General features: G+C 43.7%; 1 protein-coding gene across 3 annotated transcripts in view; it reads left to right on the top strand.

Moving 5' to 3' along the window:
- TLN2 (talin 2) overlaps nucleotides 1-25,163 on the top strand; it is a 422,410-nt gene that overhangs the window by 197,308 nt on the left and 199,939 nt on the right. Inside the window, exon 1 of one of the 3 annotated variants that reach the window (XM_082737313.1) lies at nucleotides 1,252-1,272. The exons of the other annotated variants lie outside the window; for them this stretch is intronic. The gene's annotated coding sequence lies outside the window, so the exon portion shown is untranslated. Of the gene's footprint in view, nucleotides 1-1,251; nucleotides 1,273-25,163 lie in introns of those variants that run through there. 3 annotated transcript variants of the gene reach the window in all.

Below are 25,163 nucleotides of genomic sequence, written 5' to 3'. Positions count from 1 at the left end.
CAGAAGACCGTGCTGTTGTCCAGAAGAAAACCTCTCCTTTCATCCTTCTGAGGGGGCACCACACACCAGCCAGGCTTTTCTTGGTCTGTTTGGGGGAAGTACTGGATTATGACTGTCCTTCCTTTCCTGAACCCCATCTTTTAGATATAAGCTCTACCAGGCATTACTGACTTGATGTAATCTAGTGTTCTGTGTGTTCTCTTGATCTGGAGGCATTGGTATTCTTAATGAGGAAGTGATGATTAGTCTTAATTTGGAAACTGAGAATCAGAAAGTTAAAATAATTTACTCCAGGTTATATAATTAAAGTTAGTAGGGACTTCTTAAGGGGCACGGCAGGAAAGAAATGGAAGAGTCTGTGAGTGAATGATTATGTGCGTGTGTCTGTAAAGCTAGGGGAATTTTTTTCTGATGGTTTCTGATCTCCACCATTTGCAACTTTGAGAGAACTCTTTCAAGTCCAGAGGGATTGGGGCAAAGGGGTGCTCAGTATCCAGTCTCCATTCAGTGTGTCCTGTTAGGATGAGGGCTGAAGAGTGGTATGTTTTTCCTTATCTGCTGAACAGGTGCCCTTTCATATGCATGAAGGGAATGCAGGCAAAGCCATGGCTCCTTTCTTCTTTTCAATAATATAATTAATAACACAGATTAAATAGTGTAAAATTAGGTAATATGTTTACTCAAGAGTTTTATATATCCTGTTCTTAAAGTGCAGACAAGTAGTGTTTTGTAATCCACATCTAACACGTACACTCATTTGGTTGTCTTATTTAATACATAAATTGATTTTTGGGGCCTATGTCAGTGATAAAAGAGACAAAAGCTTCCTTAGTCCTGCTCTGTATCATGAGCAATCTAACTTTATCTTAATAAAATGAGATGTAGTTCAGGTTTCTCTTGGGCCAGTTCTGTATCCTTAATAACCCTATAAGCTGTCCACGTAGCATCCATCACTGCCCAGACCAATTGCTGGGAGGCCTTCGATGTTGCCCATTGCCTCTGTGTACCCTACACAGCTGGCCCTGAGTGCCAGCAAGCCTTTCTCCAGCTGACAGCCCTAATTAGGATGATCAATATGGCCTTTCCTCTTCATGGCACAATCACTAAGTGGATTTGCTTTGCTTAGTATCCATATGGAGCAACTGTTTGAATGGGCAGTGGAGATTTTAACTGAGCCTTCTCCTGATAAACCCATTGCCAGAGTGGAAAAGAATTCAACATTACCAAGCCAGTGGAAAGCACAGCTCTTGAAGACAGAGGATCCCAAATCAGGTGAGTGTAGGTAAATAGTATAGCACTTGAGAATGTTTCCAGGGGAGTTTACATTACTATGGATGAAGAGGGCTGTTGGTTTGAACACATGGGGAAAAATTTTTGTTTTCATTGAAAATCTCATACCTTATAAATCCAAAGAAAGCGTCCGGTACACAGTTCACCGAGTGGTGTCCCATTTACCAAAACCAAGTGTAAATTTGTAAATGAGATTTGCTGGCTGTGATGTTAAGATCATGGTGGTTTAAGTTCACTCCGTGTTCATACCTGAAATACTAGATGTGGAATGTAGATGGCTCTTAAGTGTAAGTCACTGCCAATCCACATGGACACCATTTGGTGTAGCTCTGAGGTTTCTGCTAATACTGATGTGGACAAAAACTCAGAATACATTTTCTTCTAGTCCTTGTTTTGTAGCAAATTGGCTGCCATTATTAGGTAGCTTTTCATGAAATGTAAAGCCTTTGGTTTTTACTTCTTCTTTTGAGTTCGTTTGTTTCATATAGAGGGTGAGATGATACCTGCTAAGAGAGTTAAAAAAAAAAAAAAGAGAGAGAGAGAAAAGGGCGTAAGGACTCTGATTTTTGGCAGTATTGTTGATCTGTCATTTCCTCAAAGAGCCACCCGTCAAGTTCATTGCTAATGTTAGATCTATCGTGCGTTGGGGATATTTTTGTAATTTTCCTGCCAACTGTATGAAAGCAGAGATTCTGCATTTCCACTGTGGTCGTAACCACAGAGGGAAGTAAGGGGTCTGACACCTCAGTGGGAGCCTAGGACATAGCTTAAGGGCCCCACTCCAAATGGTTTTTACAATAGAGCTAGGTGAGAATTTTGTATCTCACTCAGAAATAATATATTGGTGCTAGTTTTAGATGGCCAGTTTAATCTTCATTAGACCCAGGAAGATTGACCTGCAACTTTGTATACTCTTTTCAAATGGTCCTATATTTCCTCTTTGTTCCCAGATTGGGGGTTGGGGGAGGGGGAAGTTGTCTTCAATGACTTGCCATATTACTTCTCTGATGGGTTTAAAAGTTACTGTGACATTATAGGGAGTTGGTTGCTTCTCTCCTCATAAAATAAGCCGTCTTTATCATGGATGACTCCTCCTTTTTGTGACTGCACAGAAGGCTGGAAGATTTTTGGCCTGGGAAGGGCTGGAAGGAGGAAGGTCTTGAATGAGGTAGGCTCTGTGCACATTGCTGTTCTGCTGCTTGGTCTCGGAAACAGGTCTGATGAAAAGCACAAGATACTCTCTTGCAGGAGGGGTATGGGAAGAGAGATAACATATCACAGCTATGGGGGAAGAACAGAAATGGAAGAAATGGGTAAGCTTTGACAGTTTCCTCCTGCTGTTTTGTCACGCTGTCTTCAAGCACCCGAGTGCTGACAGTTCCTCAACAGTCCCACGGGTCATGTCCCAAGTGTATGCTTGGGCAGTTACGTACATAAGCACGCGATGGGAGGAAAAGGCAAGAAGAGGACTGACTTAAAAATAGTTAAGGACTGGAAACACCACATTAATGTGACATCTAATGACCAAACAGGAGAAAAATAAAATCCACAAGGCAGCTAAGGAAGATGAAGCCCGTCTTTTTCAGAGGCTCTTGCCTTAAGCTGCTGGAACACAGGGTTGGGAAAGCTGCTTGTACCAGTAACGCCCTAGATGTCTTCCCCCTCCCCGGCTCCCACCCTGGCTATCTAAGAGGGACTGTTATCAGGATTTGGGGGATAATTAGAAAATGCAGGCGTGGGCATCGTCCCTGTACGGGTCATCAAGTCTGTTGCGGGGGCACCCGTGGGTGCAGTATGAAGGGGACCCATCTGTGAATGTCATTGCTTGCATCTTGCAAACCACGGAAAACCCATGAGACTTCGCTCTTGACCAGCAGACGTGCAAATTGGCCTTCAGACTGACTCAGGCCCCTGACCTACTTTTCTAGTTACACAGGCCCAAGTGAACGTGTTAGGAGAGCTTTTCCAAGTTGGAGCCATTCTGATCACAACTGGAACTCTTCAAAGTGCTGGCTTGTAGTGGCGCCCCTTACACTGGGGTATGGCCAGGCTTTGGTGGCTGCAGCGTAAGCTGAGGGCTGTTCACTACCCGAGACCTAATTATACATTATTCATGTGTGTAATTGAATTGAAGGTGAAGAGGACATAGGCCGTGGTTAGGACAAGGACTGGGAGGAAATGCCTTTTGCCATGAGCTGAGCTTAGAGGTTTCAGCATCCATTCCATTAGAATGCAGTGTGCTGGAGAGTCAGGAGGAAGCCAGCAGCTGCTGGGAGCAGCTAGGCTCCTGTGCCCTGGCAAGGGCAGGGAGAGGACAGGAACTCCCACAGCATATGTTGTGGGGGTGGCAGTGGGGGGAACATGGGCTAAAGCTGATGGGCAGGGAGGAGTTTTAAATACAGCCACCTGTCTTCTCAAAGCTTAGGACTCTTGAAAATCCAACCAATCTGGGTTTCCGTGTTGCCAGTCTGGCTTTCAGACTGTGCTCTGCTGATGTCATTTCGCTGGAGACTGCAGAGATCCAAGTGTGGGCAGATGGGAATGGAGGCTGGAGGAAAGATGGCAGGCCGCTCATGTGTGAGTGTGCAGTGGAGGGAGGCCAGGGACATGGAGGCTCTGGGGACGGTAGACCTGCCCTTGGAACACATTTGCATTCCGTGCTGAACAATGGGCAGATACCACATTCTCCCACATGCCAGAGGATGAGTTTGACAGCACCTGTCTTCTTAGAGCCTTGCGTGCAGGTCATTTATTCTCATGGTTTTCAAGCATTTGGGGTCAGAGTTTATATATATATATATGTGTGTGTGTGTGTATACATATATATATTTATGTATATATATGTACATAGCCATTGGCACATGAAAGACATTTTGTTTTATTTTTTTTTAAAGATTTTATTTATTTATTTGACGGACAAAGATCACAAGTAGGCTGAGAGGCAGGCAGAGAAAGAGAGGAGGAAGCAGGTTCCCTGCTGAGCAGAGAGCCCGATGTGGGGCTCGATCCCAGGACCTTGGGGTCATGACCGGAGCCGAAGGCAGAGGCTTTAACCCACTGAGCCACCCCGGTGCCCCATGAAAGACATTTTAATAGGAGCTGGTCAAGCATTTATATCAATTATTCAATACATGTAATATTTCAGAGCAAAAATTCAGTCTAATATCTGATAGGATTGTGTTTTCTGTGGGTTAGGAAAATATAATTTGTGTTACTTTTCATCCATTTGAACAAATAATAATAAGAAGAAAAGATGCTTAAAGCCCAGTTTGCTGGAATGATAATAAACATAGTTTGGCGTACACGAAGATGAGTACCTCAACCCCTGGTGGTTAGCGGTCAGGAGCCCCGGCAGGCCAAAGCATTGTTGACCAGAGTGTGGGAAATACATGGACATACTCACTACCGCCTTTTATTATTTTCTTCCCTAATTGAGACAACTAACGCAAGTACGCGAGGCCAAAGTCTGCTTTCTCCCTGCTGCTGGCAAATTTGACAGCGAGGCTGTGCTCCCGCGTGTAAAGCATTGGATACTGGCTGGACATTCTAAGATCACCTTGTCTTTGTACAGGAGAGGGAGACTCAGAGGATAAATGTCTTGTCCAAGGACAGATAGCTCTTAGAAGCCCATGTACTGCTACTTGGGAAGTCAAATGAGAGTTTTCAGTTGGATCAGGTATCTGTGGCTGCTGGCGTGAAGTTGGCACATAGAGGAAACTGAAGATATCATGAGTCGCGTTGGGTACTGGATGGCGGACGCGGAGGGGAAAGGCTTCAGGAGTGCGGGATGTCATTTCAGCACAAGGACAAACACCAGTGTGTTTCCTCTTGGCAGATACTCAATTTTATTAAAAGTATTTTAAACTCTGCCCTACTAAAATAAGATTGTGGGCTTGTTCTTGAAGGTTGGAAGGAAGGACTAAGGCGAGCGCTGGTGATAAAAGAAGCAAGAAATGTCTCACTTTATGAGATGTTTATGCCAGCCACACCTTTAGTACACATGCCGTTTAAAATTTCATCATCACCAAAGGCTAAGGCAGTTGTAGTAGTTAGATCGTTTTGTTTCTTGGCAAAAGAGAATTCTTAAGGGGATGATCCGTCATCTGGATGTGCAGGAAGGAAGGTTAGATGTTAAACTTTCTACATCATTCCGCCCTTGGGTGGGATGGAATTGTACCCCAGATATTTGATTTGCTTTCATCATGAGGAGAATTGATAGATATGGCATTTCTGTCTTGATTCCTCTTGTCCTTCCCAATAGAGGGAGTTGGTGAATTTGGAGAGCCAGCCAAGCAGGGAATTAAGTAAGCCAAGTCTTTATTTCCATTTTTGCCTTATATTCATAGAACAGTAATGTTTAATAGCTTCAGGTGTCCATGAGAGAAGTGAAGAGGATTGCCGTATACAGATACTATAAAACACTGATTTTTGCTTGTTAGAGGCTAACACAAAAATTGAAATGCTGTGCATCAGAGACATTATTTTAAAAATAGAACCATACTGAACTTACGCAAAGGGTTTTGTCTCTTAGCTATGCCAGAATTACCTCTGTTTATTTGAATTTTAAAAATCTGTTATTTTGCCGTTAGAGTATCACCAAGTATGTTAATTTGCTTTGCCTTTCCCAATTTCTCCAACTTTGTTTGTTTGTTAAGAAAGCATCTTGTTAAAACTTCCAGAATGAATGATTTTTATTAAGCAGTTTTCAGCTTGCTTATTTACCCCTCTCAATTCTTTCCAGGGAGAGATGACATTGTTTCCTGGACCTTGTGTCAAGTGAAGCTTTGAAGTATTTCATGTTGGATTTAATCCATTAAGATTCTGATTGTGCTAGGACTTTAGTTTTCAATAGAGCAAATTATAAAAAGGGTGAAATCATATATGAACTATCAACGTGGAAAGTGAGCATTCTTCTTTTGTAGAGTCCTGATGTAGAAATCAGCATTCCACAATTATTTCCACAATTATTTCCACATACTAAGTGTCTTTCTTTCTACTGAGAAATAAAAATGATGCTAATTGATAGTCATTGCTCTATTTGAATCTCAAATTGTAGTTACTTTGTCTCAGTAACAAGGTGAGGACTGAAATTTTCTTTCTTTTACTGATAATTCACTGTATGCTTCTGAGCTAAGACAAAAACAGCCGTAGTTTTCACACTGTTCACATACCCACTGAGGCATCCTTGGCCTTTGAGAGCAGCACATTCGGCTTTTACCGTGTTATCATCCTGGAATGGCTTGTATAGACAAAATACCAAGTAGACAACGCTATTGAAACAGAAATAAAAGTTGGAATGACATTAGTAATTAGAACACTGTATACAATAGACTTTCAATAAGGATTTGTTGAATTAAATGGAATTATTATAAGTATATATGAACTATTATGGAGCCCATATCCTTTCTCCAAGTCTGTCCCCAAAGATTTTTCAAAGGAAGGTCTGGGTATTAAGTAAAGTCTTGCTGACTGATGATGGTCATTAAGATCTAGGATTAGGGTGCCTGGGTGGCTCAGTGGGTTAAGCCTCTGCTTTCGGCTCAGGTCATGATCCCAGGGTCCTGGGATCGAGCCCCACATTGGGCTCTCTGCTCTGCGGGGAGCCTGCTTCTACCTCTCTCTCTCTGCCTGACTCTCTGCCTATTTGTGATCTCTCTCTCTCTCTCTCTGTCAAATAAAGAAAATCTTAAAAAAAAAAAAAAGATCCAGGATTAGAGGAAGGATTGGATGTTTCTGTGTACCAAGTATGAGGAAAGAAAATTTGGCAGTCAACATAAATGGGAAGCTGATCTCCCACTCATAAACCCTTCTTCAGTGAGGCTCAGTAGATGTTAAGTGAGTAGGTTAGAGGAGGCTCTGGTATTTAAGAGAGAGCCCTTCAGAGGAGTTTTTACCTGGAAACCTCTTGGAGGGCCAGTCGACTGGTAAGAACAAACACTAGAGCTGAGGTGGCTTATTGCTTACAGAACCAGAGCAGAGTCCTGGGTAGCCTTAGGAGAACTGGTTTTGAAATAATTGTATTCCACAGCACCCTTCTTTCTGGAATTCCCTGTCCTCATGACCTGCGTGGTAGTCCTAGTGACTTAACTAGCTGGTGATATGTAACTTTCAGTTTTACATTTTCCATATCCAAAATTTTGGTGGTGGAACAAAGTGTAGGTGGACTTCATCAGACTCTACCACTCCCTTGGTGTTACCCACTTTATGTGATCCCTGGATGGCATAAATGAGATAAACATGACGTGCCTGGCACTAATGGACGACCCATACATGGTGTTCCCATCTCTCTCTGAGAAGGAGCTTCCACGTCGGCCACATTTGACCCTTGCTATGGTGATACTGATTTCAAGGGGAATCCTTCTAAGAGAAGAACCCTGAACTGAGCTTCAGGACTGATGTTACCAATTGTGACTTCGGTTGTTAAAGCTTTGTATTTTTGGCCTGTTTTCCTATATTGATGCCTACTTGTTCTGTGGGGTTTCTGTTTTCCCCAAATGAGGCATTTTCTGAAGTTTTCCTAAAATTCTAAGAGAGGTCTGCGTGATGCTAAGGCATGAACCGAGGGCCATGGTTTTATTTGGATTACAAGATGGTGGCTCAGAGCAGGTCTTCTCGAAGTGTTGGTTCCCTTGAGAATAAGGGACATATATTGATTTTGTGTATTTTCCACTCAGTTCCTACATCTTTCTAGATGCATTTTTGAGTACATAATGCTTTTCTTCACTTTTGTAGTGTAATGTAAAAGGTAAATATTAGGCTATTAAAAAATAAAGACCCAGGCAGCCAATAAAACAGAATTCTAATCCACTTAAGCCTTGAAAAAAATCCCTTAGAAAACACATAACATTCCAAAAGGAATTGAGGATGCATAGGCCATTTTAACATCTTCTTATTCTTATAGAATCTCTTCTTTTTGTGTCTTTGAGGAAATTTTCTTCTCTGTTGATTTGGTGGTGGGGCAGTATTCTATTGTGTAACATGCATAAAGATAGAATGGTCAAAATTAAGTCTAGTGTCACCAAAGTTTCTGCCCCTGTTGGAATATTTTATTAGGTCTCTTGGCTCCAGCATATTTGACTTCTTTCTTTCTTTCTTTCTTTCTTTCTTTCTTTCTTTCTTTCTTTCTTTCTTTCTTTCTTTCTTTCTTTTTAAGGCTTATGTATTTGAATTACTTCACTCTTAGCAATTGAACCACTTTCTGGGAAACCATCTTTATTTCCAAGCTAGTAGATTAGCTCTTAGGGTGAGGGACTGTGTCTTAGATATATTTATATTATATTTAGGGGTTAGCAGAGTGCAGACTATATTACCAGTATTTAGCAACTGCTTATTTAATTGATTTTGATAGTGTTAAGGTGGCACCCTTTAATAACTGAGTTTTCCTTCCACTTAGTAGTCATTTGAAAATCTCAGAGCACTGAATTCCATTCCAGTGCTCAAAACACTGAATTGCTGTAATTACTATAGGGGATTTCAGACTCATCAGGGGAAGCTCAGTTGCTATCATCTCTTCTTGTTTATAAATTAATTTACAGATTGGAATTCTCTGTCCTTTCTTCCCATCTCCACCATTCAGTGAAAGTGGAGAGAAAGTTCTTCTTAGGTTTAAAAGCTGATAAAGAGGGGGGGTGCCTGACTATCTCAGTCAGTACAGCATGTGACTCTTGATCTAGGGGTTATGAGTTCGAGCCCCACCTTGAGCACAGAGCCTATACTACAGTAAAAAAAATAAAATAAAATACAAGGCTGATAAAAGACTATTTTTAGACCCTTACCTCTATATAAAAAAAATAATTGAAAATGGATCAAAGTTCTAAATGTAGGAGCTATTAGACTGTAAAACTCTTAGAAGGAAATATAGATGGAAATCTTCATGACCTTGAAGTGGGCAATGGTTTCTTAAATATGATACCAAAAGTATAAGCAATGAAAGGAAAAAATCAATTGGATTTCATCAAAACTAAAAGAGCATTGGGGCTTGATAAGACACTGTCAAGTAAGTAGAGAGACAATGTATAGAATGTGAGAAAATGTTTGCAAGGAAATTATGTATCTGTTAAGGCTCTAGTTTCAGGAATATAGAAAAAACTCTGATGATTGAACATCATTAAGTATGATGTTAACCGTAGGGTTTTTGTAGATAATCTTTATCAAGTTGAGAAAGTTCTATTACAGCTTACTGACAGTTTCTATCATGAATGGGTATTGGAGTTTGTCAAATGCTTTTCTGCATCTATTAACACAATCAGGTGATTTTTCTTTTGTGGTCTGTTGAAGTCAACCAGTCTAATAGAAGGCAAGAAATTTGAGGAGGGCCAACCAAACATTCTGAGAGCTGAATGAGGACTTGACGGTGCCCTCCCTGGATTTTATTTTTATAATCATCTCACCAGATAGTCACTCTTTCCCACCAACACTGTCAGTCTGGTAGAACTTAGCCTTAAGAGCGTCTGTGCCAGAGGAAATATTCCACAGACTTGGAGGTTCTCATTACAGATGAAGGTAGTTAATAATTTAATAATATGATAATCTCAGGCTGGGTTTGTTTTGATAGGAATTGCTTGTTTCTGTTACAGTCTCTGTGAATGTATCACAAAGAGACAGTATTTTGGGGGATCTGTATTTAGTTGATGCCTGACCCGGCGATTTGAGTTCTACCATTAACCTTTTTTTGCTTTCTGATTTTTATGTACCATAACTAAATAAAGAAGAGAATGGAAAAATAGCTCTGTTTAACGTTTCAGGGGTGATAGAGTAATGTTGTCTATAAATATTTATATATTCCTGAGAAGATGCCTTTTTCTTCTGACATTTAGACTGACTCATGGAGAGATTCACCACTGGGGAGGAAAGAGAATAAAGAAACTTCTTTTTCTCAGTAAATTTATACATGTCTTTCAAAGGTAAACAGAAGAGAAGAAAGCTCCAAAGGATTTTTCATTGTAATAGGTTTTTTTCTGGAGCATTGAAATATTTAGCCAGCCCTTCCTCATCCAGGATAGTAACCAGGGAAACATGAATGTGTAATTGAATGCTTCCCCAAATCCAAATAGATGAGTTTGGCTTACAGCTCCCTGTGTGTCCCACAGCTTCCCTTCCATCTAGCTCCCCCCCCCCCCCCCTCTGCACCTGGTCTTTCCTACTTCCCTTATGCCTCCTTTCTCCTAATCTTGGCTTCAGTCCTGCCTGCCTGAGTCACAGACTCCCACATTCCTGGTGTGTCAGCCGCAGTAATGGATAGAGACCCTTTGGGCAGCCCAAACCCCAGCCCCAGGAAGTACTCACCTGCGTTTCCTGGGGAGGGTGCTTGGAAGCAAAGCTGTACTTTTTTGCTTGGAAGCTCCTTAAGCATGCTTTCTGCATTTCAGAAATCTGGCAGGCAGGCAAAGGGAAAGCTGTGCTCTTTCACTTGGCTTGAGTTCCTGCAGCCTGCCGTAGAGAAAGTACTTCGACCTTCTGATCAGGGGTAGGTCTTCACTGATTAGAAACCAGAAGGTTGACTATTACAAACATATGAAGTCTGGGGAATAAATAAAATCTTTGTGAAATGTGAGGCCACAATACTTTAAAATCAAGACCGACTCTGAGAAAGTTGACACCCACTGAAATAATGGAGAAGAGCAAGCACTCTTCTGTTTGGGGCTCTCATGAACCATCTTTGGTGTAGGGGACCTAGAGTTAAAAGGTAGTAGTCCTCTGAGAACTTTATGGCAAATCGTGGGACTCCCCATGTGGATTTTTAAGAGGGCTCACTCAATGAATTCTTAGTAAGTCTTATTTAAGACTTCTATAGCATAAATAATCACCTATCATCTTTTCAAGTTGAGAGTTTTATAGTGAGTGTTTTTCTTAATATTCAGATATGTGTGTGTGTGCGCGCGTGCGCACGCACGCATAGCATACATGATGGTGATGGTAAAACCTGTCCACTCTAGCATCAGTGGGAGCTTTGGTGATACAAGAACAGGATGACAGTGAGTGCTACCATTCACCACCTGTAAGACAGGGGCCACAGAGTCCTCGCCAAGTCCGGGTTAGAAGTTACTTAAGCTTTCTTCTTCTTGCATACAAATTTAAATGTATTCTCGCAGCTTTCAGGACAACCCCAGCTATTTTGGGGACTTCAGTTGTTACAGGCAAATAATGAACGGAGGGCACGGCAGTGTCATGTGGACAACTTGAACCACCATGTGGGGTGGCACTAAGGTTGGACGGCCCTTGCTTGTGCTGTGGTCTGTTCTTGTTATGACTGAACCTCATGCATTTGGATGTTGCCGGGGAATGTCCAGAAGAATCCAGACTAATTCTGGAACCTCAGGGATTCCCAGCTATCCAAATTTTGAGAGCCCTGACTTCATTCTGGAATCACTAAGGTTCTAGAAAGACTTTATGATGAGAGTGAAGTTGACCCTTACTCTAGACTCATTCCCCTATATGGCTGCTGGGGTCCTTTCTGTACAAGGAGTAGCATCTGGTCCAGTGGATGATACTCAGTGAGTCTCTATGGGTGAATAAATGGATGACTGCATTCTTTAAGAAGTAAGCATTTTCTGCACTGTTTCATGAAATGTTTAAGTAATTGGCTTCCTGCTATCCTGAGAAGCAGTCAGGACTGAAACCCTCTTTTTTTTTTATCAGTTCAGTAGAGATTTTAGAACTAGAGGACCCACTGTCTCTCTCTGGTTTAAAGTTTTTCTACAACTAAAACCTGAGTAATAAATTACCCCACTGACCTCCCTATAGGCAAGGAAGAAGAAAATTACACAAGTAGAACATGGGAGGCTGGTTTTCAGGGAAGAGCCATTACCCTTCCTTCTCTCTCTGCTGGTTTGACGACTGTTACTTATCTCATTCTGTACCTTCTTGGAGTAAAGAAAAACCTTTTAGAATTCTATATTTTGCTTTTATCCACCAGGGTATTGGGCATTAATAATAATGGTAGCAGCAAATACTGTGGTTTGGCTTTTCTGATAAGATCCTTGCTCTATGGTAGGTGAGTTTTCCATGAACTGAGACATGGTGTGTCTGTGTGTAACACTGGATTCGTGAGGTCACACTGGCTCTATGTCATGGTACTGACATAGGCCATTGAGACAGTGGCCTCCCAATCCAAATTTGTGTTCTGACTCCCAATTCAAAGTGTTTTTTCCATAACATGGTTTACCCAGGTATTAGTCAAGGCAGTGGAAGGGGTATGCTTTAAATTTGCTGAAAGGTAGTGGTAGTATTAAGGAAAGTAGAAAGCTGCTTAAATTAGAAGGAATTGGCCTAATTTTATTTTTATTTTTTTAGTAGAGCCCATAATTTCTTTTAGATATTTGTTTCTCTGTAATAAAAAGGAAAGAAATCAAATGGAGGAATTACATCTGCCTGTTTATCAAATAGTTGCTGAAAATCTGACCAATGTTGAGAATAATAAATAATTGTGGGCCGTCAGGGAGCTTACCATGATATGGAAAGTTGGCTCAGAAACAATTACTCAGTGTTCAGATTTTATGGAATACCCATTCATTCGCCAGGCCCTGTACTAGGCCCTGGAGTCACCAAGTCCTGGGTGTTGAGTACCGTCTGCGAGGGGAATAGAAGGTGTGACAAACATGCGAGTCATGAACAAAGGATAGGCTTCCCCAGGGTGGAAGGGTAACTTTTTTTGATGCCATCTGGACCACTACCCTTCTCCCTCATCTACCCAGTCCTGTCCATTGTGTAAAGCTGAACTTTTATCTCACCCTCAGCCCGATGTTATTCTTAACTGATTTGACCCAAAGTTTGTCTTCATCCCATGGATCCTTCTGGTCCTCTTGCCATTGTGTCTACTTTTCTTTCCCTATTCATCTCTGCACCCAATATGGGGCTCAAACTCATGACCCTGAGATCCAGAGTCCCAGGCTCTCCTGACTGAGCCAGTCATGCATCCCTCTACTTTGTTGTTGTTGTCATTGTTGTTGCCTCAGCTTCTTGGTTACCTCTTAAAAGGGTCTTCTCTCTGGATGTGGGTCATACGTGTGCTGTGATGGCAGAAGCCCCCCGAATTCAGCACCAGCCTTGTTCCATCTCATTTATTCCCTGAAGCTCTCAAGACAGTGTCCTGTACATTATCAATGATGGGTAAATAATTACTGATTAACTACTTATCGGCCCCCTCTCTTGCTTTCATTATAGCCATGGGTCTGGATTCTTGCTGTGTCCATGAGATATTTGTGCCCTAGATAAGTAGGTCTACATCTCAGTGTATTTGGTTGAATATGAGAGAAGATTCTATAGAAGGTCATGAAAATGAGTCATTTGAGGAATGAAATATTGAATTGCTTGGCATCAAAAGGCCTGGGGAGCTTCCTGTTTCTTTATACAAGGGAAGGGATGATGTCACAAGGAAGATAATCATTCTGTTTTATCAGAATTAGAATAACTGAAACTGAACTTGTGTGGTAATAGAATTTATTTAATTCCTAAAGAAAAGTGTGTGCTATGACCAAAGCCAGTCAGTCAAATTCAAAAAATAAGTTTTACCGCACCAATAAAATGCTTACAATCTCTTCCATGCTTGCTACAGGAATCCTAAGTACTACACATCTTTTGTCCCACCATCCTACAGTGATAAGCATTGTCTATGCCTCAGTTAGTTTTGTTTGGTGGTAATGAAGTAAGACCCCGGTAGATGTCCCCAGCTTAAGAGCCCTCCCCAACCCCAGCACGACCTAGTACTGTTGTGACTGTGGATAGAAATTATCATACCAATATGCCCGTGCGTTGTGCCTACACCAATATCTGCATCCATGCCTACGTGTGCATGTTAATAAGCACAGCATATATATAATTTCCCTGTAGATAATTACATATATTTGACTATATTGTTAGTTTGTGCCAAAATGGTTACTGATTTCCTGTATTTAAGAGAATTATACTAATTGAAATCTGAGTTGAACCGTAATTAGCTTGGTGTATTAGTTTACTGAGGGCAGCCATAATGAAGAACCACACACTGGTGGGTTAACCAATGGAAATCTATTGTTTCTGAGTTGTGGATGCTGGAAGTCCCAGATCAGGGTGAGCTTCTGAGGGCTGAGAGCGGGGAGCGTCTATTCCAGGCCCCTCTCTTTGGCTTAGCCGCCATGTTCTACCAGTGTCTCCTCACACTGCCTTCCCTCTGTGTGTGTCTCTGTGTCCACATTTCCCCCTTCTATAAGGACATCAGTCATTTTGGATTAGGGCTCACCCTAATGACCTTGTTTTAACCTGATTATAAATATCCTGTCCAAGCAAGGTCCCATTCTGTGGTTCTGGGGGTTAGGACTTCACCATATGAATATTAGGGGGGGAGGAAACAGTGCAACCAATAACACTACGTTGGGTGTTGTATCTGAGGATGGGTATCCGTTTTACCAGCCATCACTGTTATGATGGAATACTGTAGCACAATTGCTGTAGAAGACGCACTCACACTTACAAAGTCAGGAAATTCTTCAGTCCTGCCATTTCTTTAAGGATCCTTACCCTTTGAGGGCACCTGGGTGGCTCAGTGGGTTAAAGCCGCTGCCTTCGGCTCAGGTCATGGTCCCAGGGTCCTGGGATTGAGCCCCGCATCGGGCTTCCTGCTCGGCGGGGAGCCTGCTTCCTCCTCTCTCTCTATCTGCCTGCCTCTCTGCCTACTTGTAATCTGCCTGTCAAACAAATAAATAAAAATTTAAAAAAAAATTTAAAATAAATAAAAAATAAAAAATAAAAATTTTTAAAAAAAGGATCCTTACCCTTTGTTTCCCACTCTTTTTTTTTTTTAAGGCAGTTTTTTTTTTTTTTAAAGATTTTATTTATTTATTAGACAGAGATCACAGGTAGGTAGAGGAGAGAGAGGAAGCAGGCTCCCCGCCGAGCAGAGAGCCCGATGTGGGACTTGATCCCAGGACCCTGAGATCATGACCTGAGCCGAAGGCAGCAGCTTAACCCACTGAGCCACCCAGGCGCCCCTGTTTCCCACTCTTGATTGGTTTCTGCATTCCTTTTATTTTTCCAGCTTTATCCTAAGTTTTACATGGTTTTGAAATTGTTTTCCAAGAATTATTCCAGGTTGTAGACACGGATTATACATGCAACACTATCTTAAAAACAGTAGTTTAAAATACTGGGACACACTCAACTGTGCTGTGAAGAGTTTACCATGTAATGTCCTTGCCCACAGGACATGTTTGTTTCTTCCCTGTGCTCTTGATGAAGTAATATTTAGGTGTATCGATCTAAATTTGATTTGGTTCCAGTATTTGGAAATGTAAATCTTATCCATAACTCACTGATAATATTGGCAAGACTTTGGGTTTGGCTTTAGTAAGTATAGGAAACTGGTACTCTGTCAGAGTACTTCAATTTAGATAGTGTTTTTTTTTTTTTTTTTGTAATTCTGGTCTGATCCACAAGGCAGTTCTAAAAACTTGAGCTGACAGAAAGCAAAGCATTGATAATTACTGTGTATGTCCACTATTTTCTTTAGTAGAGTCTAGTCCAGTCCTTTCTTCTGTCACTTCTATTCTTAGCAACATATTTTAGAATTTATGTTAAACATCTATCTTTCCTCTGCATCTTTTCTGTGAATCTGGCTTATTACCCATGCCAGATGTTTTCCCCCTGGTCATGCCTGTTGTCAATTCTGTCTTTTGATATGGTCCCTTGCAGCCTGAGCCCTTGCTAGCAGGATCATTCTGTGGACTAGATTGAACTATAAAATCTAGATTGATTATTGGCTTTCTTGGTTGTTAATGCATGTTCATTTAGCTAACCCATAAATCAAACTGATAATCTGTAGACTCAGATTTTTTTATTGTCTTAATATCTTCTGGGTTGCTCCTTAAAAATACTGATGATTCCTTTAAAAAAAAAAAAAGTCTAGCTTAAGCAAATATGAAAGAATAAAAATTTTTAAATAGAAAAATCGTATTGCTGTCTTAGTTTATAATAGTGAAAACTCACAAGTGGCTGATACATACAAAAACAAAGCTAGAGCTGAGTAAATTATGATGGCTTACACTGTAATATCATGTATCTATTTTTAAAAAGTTTCTAGAAACTGTACAATCCTGTGGGAAAAGATTATTGTGTAATTGCAATGGGGGAAACATCAGAATACAGAATTACATAGAGCGTGTCGTCTCAGCCACATGAAATTAAGCATAAACAGAGGAAGATTGTCAAGATGTTAACATGGCTTATGTTTGGGTGGGGTGGGACCATTCACCGAAGCATGGATAATGACAGATTAGGGTTTAAGCCTCCCCTTCTCCTGTGGACGCCTGTTACTTCAGAGACGTTACCTCCTAAGCCTGATGATCCAGGGCAGATAGGACTTCTCTAACTGAACTGTTGAGTGACTTGTCAGAACGCAACGCATGACAATTCAGTTACTAACAAAAGCCTGAACAATATATACATTTCACCCATTTTACTGCTTTTCTAACAAGCACTATGTTCATTTTTCCATGACGTCTTCCCGTTTTAACACACAGTAGGAGGCAGAGCCCCCTCTATCAAATCCCATAACCACAGTGTCCTGGTCACCTTACTTGGGGGATATCTGTCTTCCTTAGCATGGCATGATGTTGAAGAGCTGGTGACCTGATGTACAGAAAGGGTTTAGAATCCACGCAGGCACATAATTGGTTTTATATGTTTGCTGCTGCTGATTAAAAAATGGAAAAAGAGATGTTTTAGTTCCTGCGTTGAGAAGGGAAATCCGCAGTAAAGATTTATGTACCCTGCAGACAGCTGGACTTGACGACTTCTCTGTCTGAGATGGAGATATACCAGAGGCTAGATTGAGTTTAACTGAGACGTGGCAATTTTCAGATCTAAAATGGAGGGTGATCTTGAAATGTGTGCCCATAGAAAATGGGGACATTCTGGAAAAATCTCATCTAGTGTGTGAATGCTGGATTGGGACTGTGGTTCGACTCTGAGTCTCCAGAAACGTGTATTTCAATCAAGTTCCTTGCTTTGGTTCAGTTCTCCACACAAGTGCCAGATTTCTAGGTCTGAGCTCTAACAGAAATGCCCTTCTGATTTATGGTTCATGGATTAACATAGATAAGCCTCGAGAATATGTTTTTAATATTCCCTTTTCTCCTCAGCGTCCGCCCTTGCCAAAACCACATTCTGTTGCCTCTTTCAGTGATGGATGGTGCTGTGGGTTTGTAGTCTTGAACTCACGGGTCAGAGGTCAGTGCTGAAAACCTCCATAGCGAAAAGGATTTGGAGGAAAGGAGTAGGAGATTTCTCCGTGCCTTAACCGAAAGCAAGCCTGGTGGTGTGCCCTGTTGCTGCACAGCCCAAGTGCAGGCTGCTTTGGCAGACAGTTTTCGATCTAGTGGATGCTTTTTTAGCATTAAAAAACCCAAGCATGAGAAAGGGGACCTGAGAAGGAACTCGGAGTTCTTTTCATTCATTCTTCCAGGTTCAGTGTACAACATGCTGAATATTTTTTTCCAGATCCTTGCAGAACAAAGCCCTCTATTTTTCCCAAGTCAAACCCAGTCCATCTGTACCCATCCCCGTGGTGTTTGCCTTAGTGACTGAGCTTCTGTTTATCAGCGTCCGTAGCCTGGAGAACCTGCTTTCCTGGGATTTTACAGACTTGTCACCAGGGGTCAGGAAAAAAAAAAATACGGGGATGAGTGTATTCCCAGTTATCCCAACAGAGAGTAAATAATGCAGAGTTCTCCTGGTCTTGACCTTCACTTTCATTTTTCTTCTGTTATTCCTTGGACTTGACCTTTTATTTTTCTGTCCCATGTATTTTTGTAAATAGCCTCCAGTCATTTGAATGAGTTAGGGTCTGAGAGTTCGAAGTCAGAATTCTCTTTGGAGCCTTCTTCGTCCTCTAACTTGGGAGAGGGAGCAAATAGCAGGACTGCAAGGTGGGTTCCAGGGGGACTAAGACGTGGGGATGATTTATTTTGTCTCAGCAGCTACAGGGGAACAGTGACATTGCCGGAAAGCTGGTGCAGCCTTCTTAGTGATCTGAGGGAAATGAAGGCATATTCCACAGAAATACACTATCCTCCCAGACGATCTGTGAAATGGGGATTCAAACATTAAAAAAAAAATATATCTGTTATACTTTGTAAGCTGTTGTGCATACCAGGTGAGTCTGTGGAAGGGCCCTGGGACTCTCCGGTGCCAGATAAACACTAGACAGAACACCTCCGGTTGTTGCAATGGGGACCTGAGCTGGGGAGGGCTGGCACTGGAGCACGGATTATGGCTGAGGACTCCACAGGCTTAGGAGAGGAGTGGGATCCTGCACGGGGGGTGGTTGGAAGGACTAGTTTAGGAAAGCCAAGCTCGATGTTAGGCTTGTAGGTTGAGTAACGGGGGAAGAACTGGGTGGCTGGTGCATTTCGGACAGAGGTACGCCACAAGGCCTAAAATAATGGAGGTGGTTTTGTAGGAACTGAGGATACATAGTTTTGTTAACATTTTAAGTTCTTACAGCGTGAATGGGAGAAGGCAAATGAGGGGATGGGAGGCCCTGACCCTGGGGCTGTGGGGTTCGGACCTGATAAGTTGCACCTTTCACAATTGTGTGTGTGTTAAAATTCTCTCCCAGCACCATTAGAACACTGCGAGCACGTAGATGTCTGCTCCGCTTCCTTGAGCAGGTCTTTTCCCCAATTCTTCTGCTCCTTATCAGCTCTGCCAGAGGTCTGCATCTGTCTGTAGGAACCCCCAACTCCTTAGAACTTCCTGGTTATCAGGCATCATCTTTAATAAAGGGGAGCTCTCGATTTGTCTGTAAGTTCTGAAATGCAACATTTTTAGATGGTACTAAGCGTGAAGTACTAAGTGCAGCAAGATTTCACCGGGAGGACATCTTTAGGACCAATGATCTCCTTTCTGATGGAATTTCATACGCCCGTGCCAAGAGCTGAGTGGGAATGGGAGAGCAAGTTGGAGGCATCCAACTTCTAGTTGGACTGCGTACGTAGCCGATGATTGTGGCAGCACAGGAAGGTCTGGTTGTGATTTCCTAGCATTAATCTCAAGATGACAGTTTCTTCATCGGAAAATGGAAAACACTGTCAAATCTTTTCCCATCATTGTGTACTCCGTATTGTGGGCACGCTCTTGGGCTTCGTTCTTGGAGGTGGGACTGCTGGCTGGGCCCTCCCTCCATGCATTAAATACAGCCTGAGCCCTTCTCTGTGGCGGGTGCTTTACAGTGAGCATGGCACATGGTCCCCGCCCTCAGGGGACCTCCACGTGTTCCCGACTGATTATGGCCTGGGTTCTTTTTCCAGGTTCTCATTTGCGGCTGGAGAACTTCATCTCCTAAGCCACGAGGTTAAGCTTCCATGGTCCACAGAACAGGTTGTAGATGAGTAGAAGTAGTAGGGCCTGCTGGGTGCTGGGTGTCTGTCCTCCATCCATTCGTCATGCTAGTAGGGTGGATAATTCCTAATGACTAACTTAGAAAAAAAAATCTGTTCATGTCTTTCCCTGCAGTACATCTTAATTCCACAAACGTTGCCTAAGCATCCCCTGTGCGGCGGACATTGTACTAGGGCTGAGATGGTACAGTCCTTCCTGTGGGAGGACGGTGAGGGAGGGAGACCCGGCCCAGCAAACGTATCCCTGATGCCGCCTTGTGTGTGTGTGTCTCAGTGTAGGTGTCCTAGGGGGCGGGCGAGCACCCTCAGCGGTAGCCCAGTGGGTAAAGGGGCATATGGGGCATTTGCAAGGCAGCTCTGGGTGCCAACCCCTTAGCTGGAATTTTTATTGACGTGCCCCAACTGCTGCTGAGTTCACACCTGTGTGGGTGGTTAATCATTTCCTCTCTGTTCCTTTATCGCCTGACCTTTTAACGGTCATTTCTAGTTGAGGTATGCAGAGTCGAGCAGTGTCCTGGCTTTCCTCCACGAAGAACTAAAGAGAGATTTCTTCTGTGAATGTTCTCCTTGCTCTTCTGGTCTCCCCACTCTGGATGCCCAAGGGGAGCATGACCATCCTGGTCTTTTTCTTTGTGGGGAGGAAATCCCATCAGCCGTGTTTATGTACCGTTTGCCCTGAGTTTAGGATTAGCTGCAGTTCTCGCTCCGGGGTTGTGAATGTGAGGGACTGTCTGGGGAGCCTCGCTACTCAGACTCTCCTCCTGGGCTCTCGCTGGCTGGCAAGATGGAGGTGTGAGGGGCCCAGTGTGGGAGGGGCAGGTTCTTCAGGAAGGCTGAAGATGTGGCTCCCTGATGAAGCTGGCTGCAGGTGGGATGAAAATGGGACGTCATTCCTCCCCGAATGAAAGGCAGTTGGCTCCCAGTGAACAAGTCGCGTTGACCCACCCTGGTAGATGGTGACACATGGACCCCTGGAAGTATCTGGTGGGCTAAGTATCAGATACTGAAAGTTCTGTGTTTGAGCTGAGCCCCAAGGGCACCTGAGTACAGACAGCCCAGGAAAGCAAGATAGAGGGCAAGACCCTGGTTTTTGCTTTTGAGGCACCTCTGGCGAACTATGATCTTCTCATAGGATGGCTATTTACTCATTGACGGAGCTGTTCCCCCTCCCTCCCTTGCGGAAGAGTAGTTAAGGGGTGGAAAGAAAGGAAGCTCTTTCCTGGCATTTCTAGCGGAGAGCAGAATTGTTCACTGGAGACTGAGCTGAATGATAGGCCTATGTTTTATACAGACTTTTGGTTATAAAATGTTGCTGTTCTCAGGGCTGTATTCTGCCCGCTGAGGGGAGAGCAGGTACAGCCATCATTACTGGGTACAGTGGTCTTCCAGTGAGTCAGAATAGAGCCAGTGGCTGGAGGAAGACAAAGGAGAGGGGTGGTGGCCATCCTTACTTTCTTCAAGATCCGGGGTCCCTCTGAGGCATGGGAGCCTGGCCCTGTTGTCCTGCCGGCTGAGTACGACACCTCTGCTTACAGGGGAGTATGCAGGGCCCCATGACCCCTCTCCCAAGTCGCGTCTGGGCAGAGTTAATTGACAGGCCCCAGGGCAGGAGTCTACTTTGATGCCAGCCCTGACCCACACCACGGGGTACTCTTCTGCTCCCTGAGGCTCTTGGACTAAGGGAACCTGACCGATGTCCATGATAGCCTGAGTGCAGGAGTTCCTTGTTCCACAAACACACTCGGCTTCATGGCTCATCCTTGGATAATTCTGCATCTCCAAAAAGCCATTTGATTGACTTGAACAAGGATGAACACAGGAGCTGAACAGTGAACAGGGTCACTAGAAGGGGAGTGCTGTCTACGCAGGGATCTCGGTCATCTTTGCTCCGTAATGTCTGTGAACATGTCTACGACACAATAGACCTAAAATAAACAGCAGATGGAATTTTGCAGCTCAGACAGTGGCTGAATAGAGTATGCTGCTTCCAGTGTTTCTCCAACCCCTGCAGCTAAGAAGAGTAATAACAAACCCTTACCTGGTACTTTGTGCCTTTGACTTGTGTTCATAGATTTCTGCAGTAACCTTAGGAGGTTACTAGGAAGAGGAAGAAAGTGAGGCAGGCTGCAGTTAAACAACCAGCTCAGAGCCATGAACGGGTAAGGCAGAAATGGAGTTGGAGCACCTCAAAGCCCTCACTGGTAAGGGCAGAGATCCGAGGGGAGGCTGCTCATCCTGGCCAATGACGGGCATTTCTTCGGCAAGGAGGAGCCCTTGGCTGAGCTGGACTTGTTTGTTCCAGGGTGGACTGGCCAGAGCCTGGGCACTGCTGCCACTATCCTGAGCTGTTTACAGCTCCTTGGGACCGAGAAGTGTTGACTTTAAAAGGAGAATGTCTGGGTTTCACCCCTGGTTCCATTGGCTCAGCTACCACAATGGATGGCATAGAAAGGTTCCACGTTGGCCCCAGGTGACCTTCATACATAAAATCAGGACAGAAATGGTCCGAGTGAGAAGAAATTATGAAAAGGAAAAGAATGTATCTTTTATGAACTTTATACCCTGCCTTTTAGCAAGAAACCCAAACCACAACAAAAAAGGACTTAAGACCTAGCCAGCTAGCGTACATTCAGATTGGGGTGAACGGAAACGAAGGACAGGATCATAAAATAAAGACAGGAGTTAGACTACAAAGCACTTGGCTTTGAGCCTTGTGGTAGCCACACCAAAAAAGAAGGAAACCTGTTCCTCTGTTCTAGGCTTCCTGCCTGGAGAGGCAGGAATTAGCCAGAGGGTTGGAGTACAGGGAAGTGGAGATGAGGCTCCGTTTGTAGGCTGCACCGGTGCCCTGAGAACATCTCCCTGGAGAGGGAACAGAACGTTAGTCTTGATCACGGTGTGATTTTCTCAGGGCTTTAGTGGATGTATAGTGAGACTTCTCATAAGAGCTGAAAACACATACTCATTCTTATTTAACATATGTTCCTGTATGCTTTGGTCTTGTGATCTTTTTGCCACAAGCCAAGACTATTAACTTCAGCACGTGTCGGCTTTGCAAGTAGCTCACTGTGCTGTGCATGGGGCTAGAAACAGCTCACTGCCGTGCTCCCTGTGTAACTACAGTTAAGTTACCATGTCTTGGTTCCAGATCTCATTGACGTTTGCCTGCGTGGATCATCTTCTTGCGTGATAAAAATACAGTGTCTTTCACATACATGCAAATGTATAACCTTGTAGTTGATAAGCATCGTTACATACATGATTATGCATGTCTAAAACACTCCCGCAAAGGAAATCATCGGTCTTTTTCCACGCTTCATGTCGGGAACACTGAGAGCCTGGAGTAAGATGGTAACACTGGAGCCTTTTAGTCTTTTGGCCACTGAGCAATCCTCCGAGAGGGACTGATGTCGGTGGTTTGGTGTTTCTGTGTGTTACGTCGGCCATGTTGTAACATTCGAAGTGGTAGAAGAGTTGAGAACATGAGTCTCAAAGTGAATCTCTAGTGTCCCTCCTTGTGCTGAATGTCTACTTGGAGCTAAGAATAGTTGTCTCCGTTCTGTGGTTTGTCCTGTGAGATGTTACGAGGAGAGGACAGGGGAATCCCGTGGGACGAGTTGGCCAAGCATCCAGTGTGTCTGCTGGGCAACTCCTTTCACGGGAGCCAGTCGCACCCCTGCTCTCTGAAGAGCAGAAGGAGGAAAAATGGCAGGCCTGGGAAGGGACCTGCACCCCAGGCTTCTTCCCAGTCCAGCGCCCTTCCCTGGAATGGCCTTGCCTACTGCTCTTCTCCTACAGGCCCAGAATGGAGATCATGCACGCTGAGGTGCCTGCCTCCTGGAAGGGCACTTAGCTGTCTTGGGACTATCTCTTGGGCCATTGTCAGGTGGACACCTTGTCTGTACAGATGCTGTGCAGATATGGAGTTCGTAGCAACTACATGGTACATATTTCTGGATAAAAAGCCTGAAGGGCATGAATGGGAGTCATTGCCTGTTGCTCCACTCCTGCCAAGAGACAGGGAGACAAGCCTGCACTTGCTCCGCCAGCCCCTCCTCTCTTCCTTCTCCTGAACCTGCTACTCTGGCTACCACCTCCCCTGGCCCCCTACCCCAGCTGCTTCTTACCTCAGCTCCCAGAGACCTCCCTGCCAGATTCGGTGGTTTCTCCATCCACATCTTCCTTGGTCTGTGATCATCACTTAGCACAGGTGCTCTCTCCCTCCTGCTCGATGCACCTTCTTCTGGGCCCGCCCTCTCGGTTCTCCTTCTTCACCTACCACTAGGCCTCCCGGCCAGTCCCTTCCTGTCCTGATTTTAGAACCCTGGTCCAGGACTCCGTCCTCTGGTCTCTCTCTTCCTCACTTCCCTAGATGATCTTTCTAGTCCTAAGGATTGAAATATGAGCTTCTCCCCCCCAATATGTGTCCTGTTTTGTATTTGACCCTGTTTTACTTCTCCACTGAATATACCCCCAAAGAAACTCATTAGAGAGTTTTCACCCCAAACCTGTGCCTCTCGCAGCTTCCCCCACATCAGCTAGTGACCTCTTCATTTTTCCAGTTGTTTTGGATAGAGATTTTCCTTCACTGCTGTGTATGTTCTGCTTCTCTCCCTCTGCTTCCTAAATCTCTGGGCTTCTCTCTGTGTTTCTTGTTGACCCACAGGCCTAGGTTCTGTCGGGTCTTTCTGTCTGCTCCCTGCTGTTCCATCTGCCCCTTTCTCCTCCCCTGTGTGTCTTCTGTTCCCTTTTGAGCTCCAGTGTTTATGGTCTTATTGTTATGTTCTGTGTTCAGCCCCATGTCATGGCTCTGCATTTTCCTTTGATGGACTCTCTCTTGGCTTGGCTCGAGGGACCATGAATTTGCTCTGCAGAAGGCCCAATTATTAGCCTGGGAAGGACAGCCTTCATGAAGGGACACTTAAAATACTTCATTTTCTCAGGGAATGGAAGAGATTAACCATCCCATTCTCTCTGGTGCATTCCATAAATGGCACCCACAATAGAGTTCCAAGGTCTTTACCACTGACCATCAGTCATGCTCCTGAAACCTCACAATTTTCACCAGCCCCAGAGGGGTAGACTGTTCTACAATAGACTATTCCAGATCTGAGTAAGATCTCTACATTACAGTAAATTTGTCAATTGATATCTAGAGTTTAAGTTTTCCCCCCAGAGTTGGGTAGACCCCTTCATCTGTGGCTTTAAAAGTCCTTGATATTGAAGGTGGAAAATCCCTGGATATTTTGAACCTTCTGCCTTGGCAGCAGTGCGGCCACTGCCCAGGCTGTAGTAATTGATTCAGTTTGCAGAAGAATCCCAGTGAACACAGCTGCTGTTTATTGAGAACTGTATCTGTATCTTGACGTTTTTCAAGAAATCTTTTCACAGGCAGTTCATTCAAAATGTAAGTAGAGATCGAAATGACTTTATAGTGGTTGCTTGGTGTGGCTATATGGAAACGCTGCCCACAGATTCCAGAACATCTGTTTAAAAATGTCC

This window comes from Mustela nivalis, assembly GCF_964662115.1.
Source record: "Mustela nivalis genome assembly, chromosome: 6".
In the NCBI taxonomy this organism is placed as follows: domain Eukaryota; kingdom Metazoa; phylum Chordata; class Mammalia; order Carnivora; family Mustelidae; genus Mustela; species Mustela nivalis.
Note: the sequence above shows the minus strand (reverse complement) of the source record. Positions and strands in the feature narration are given on the sequence as shown.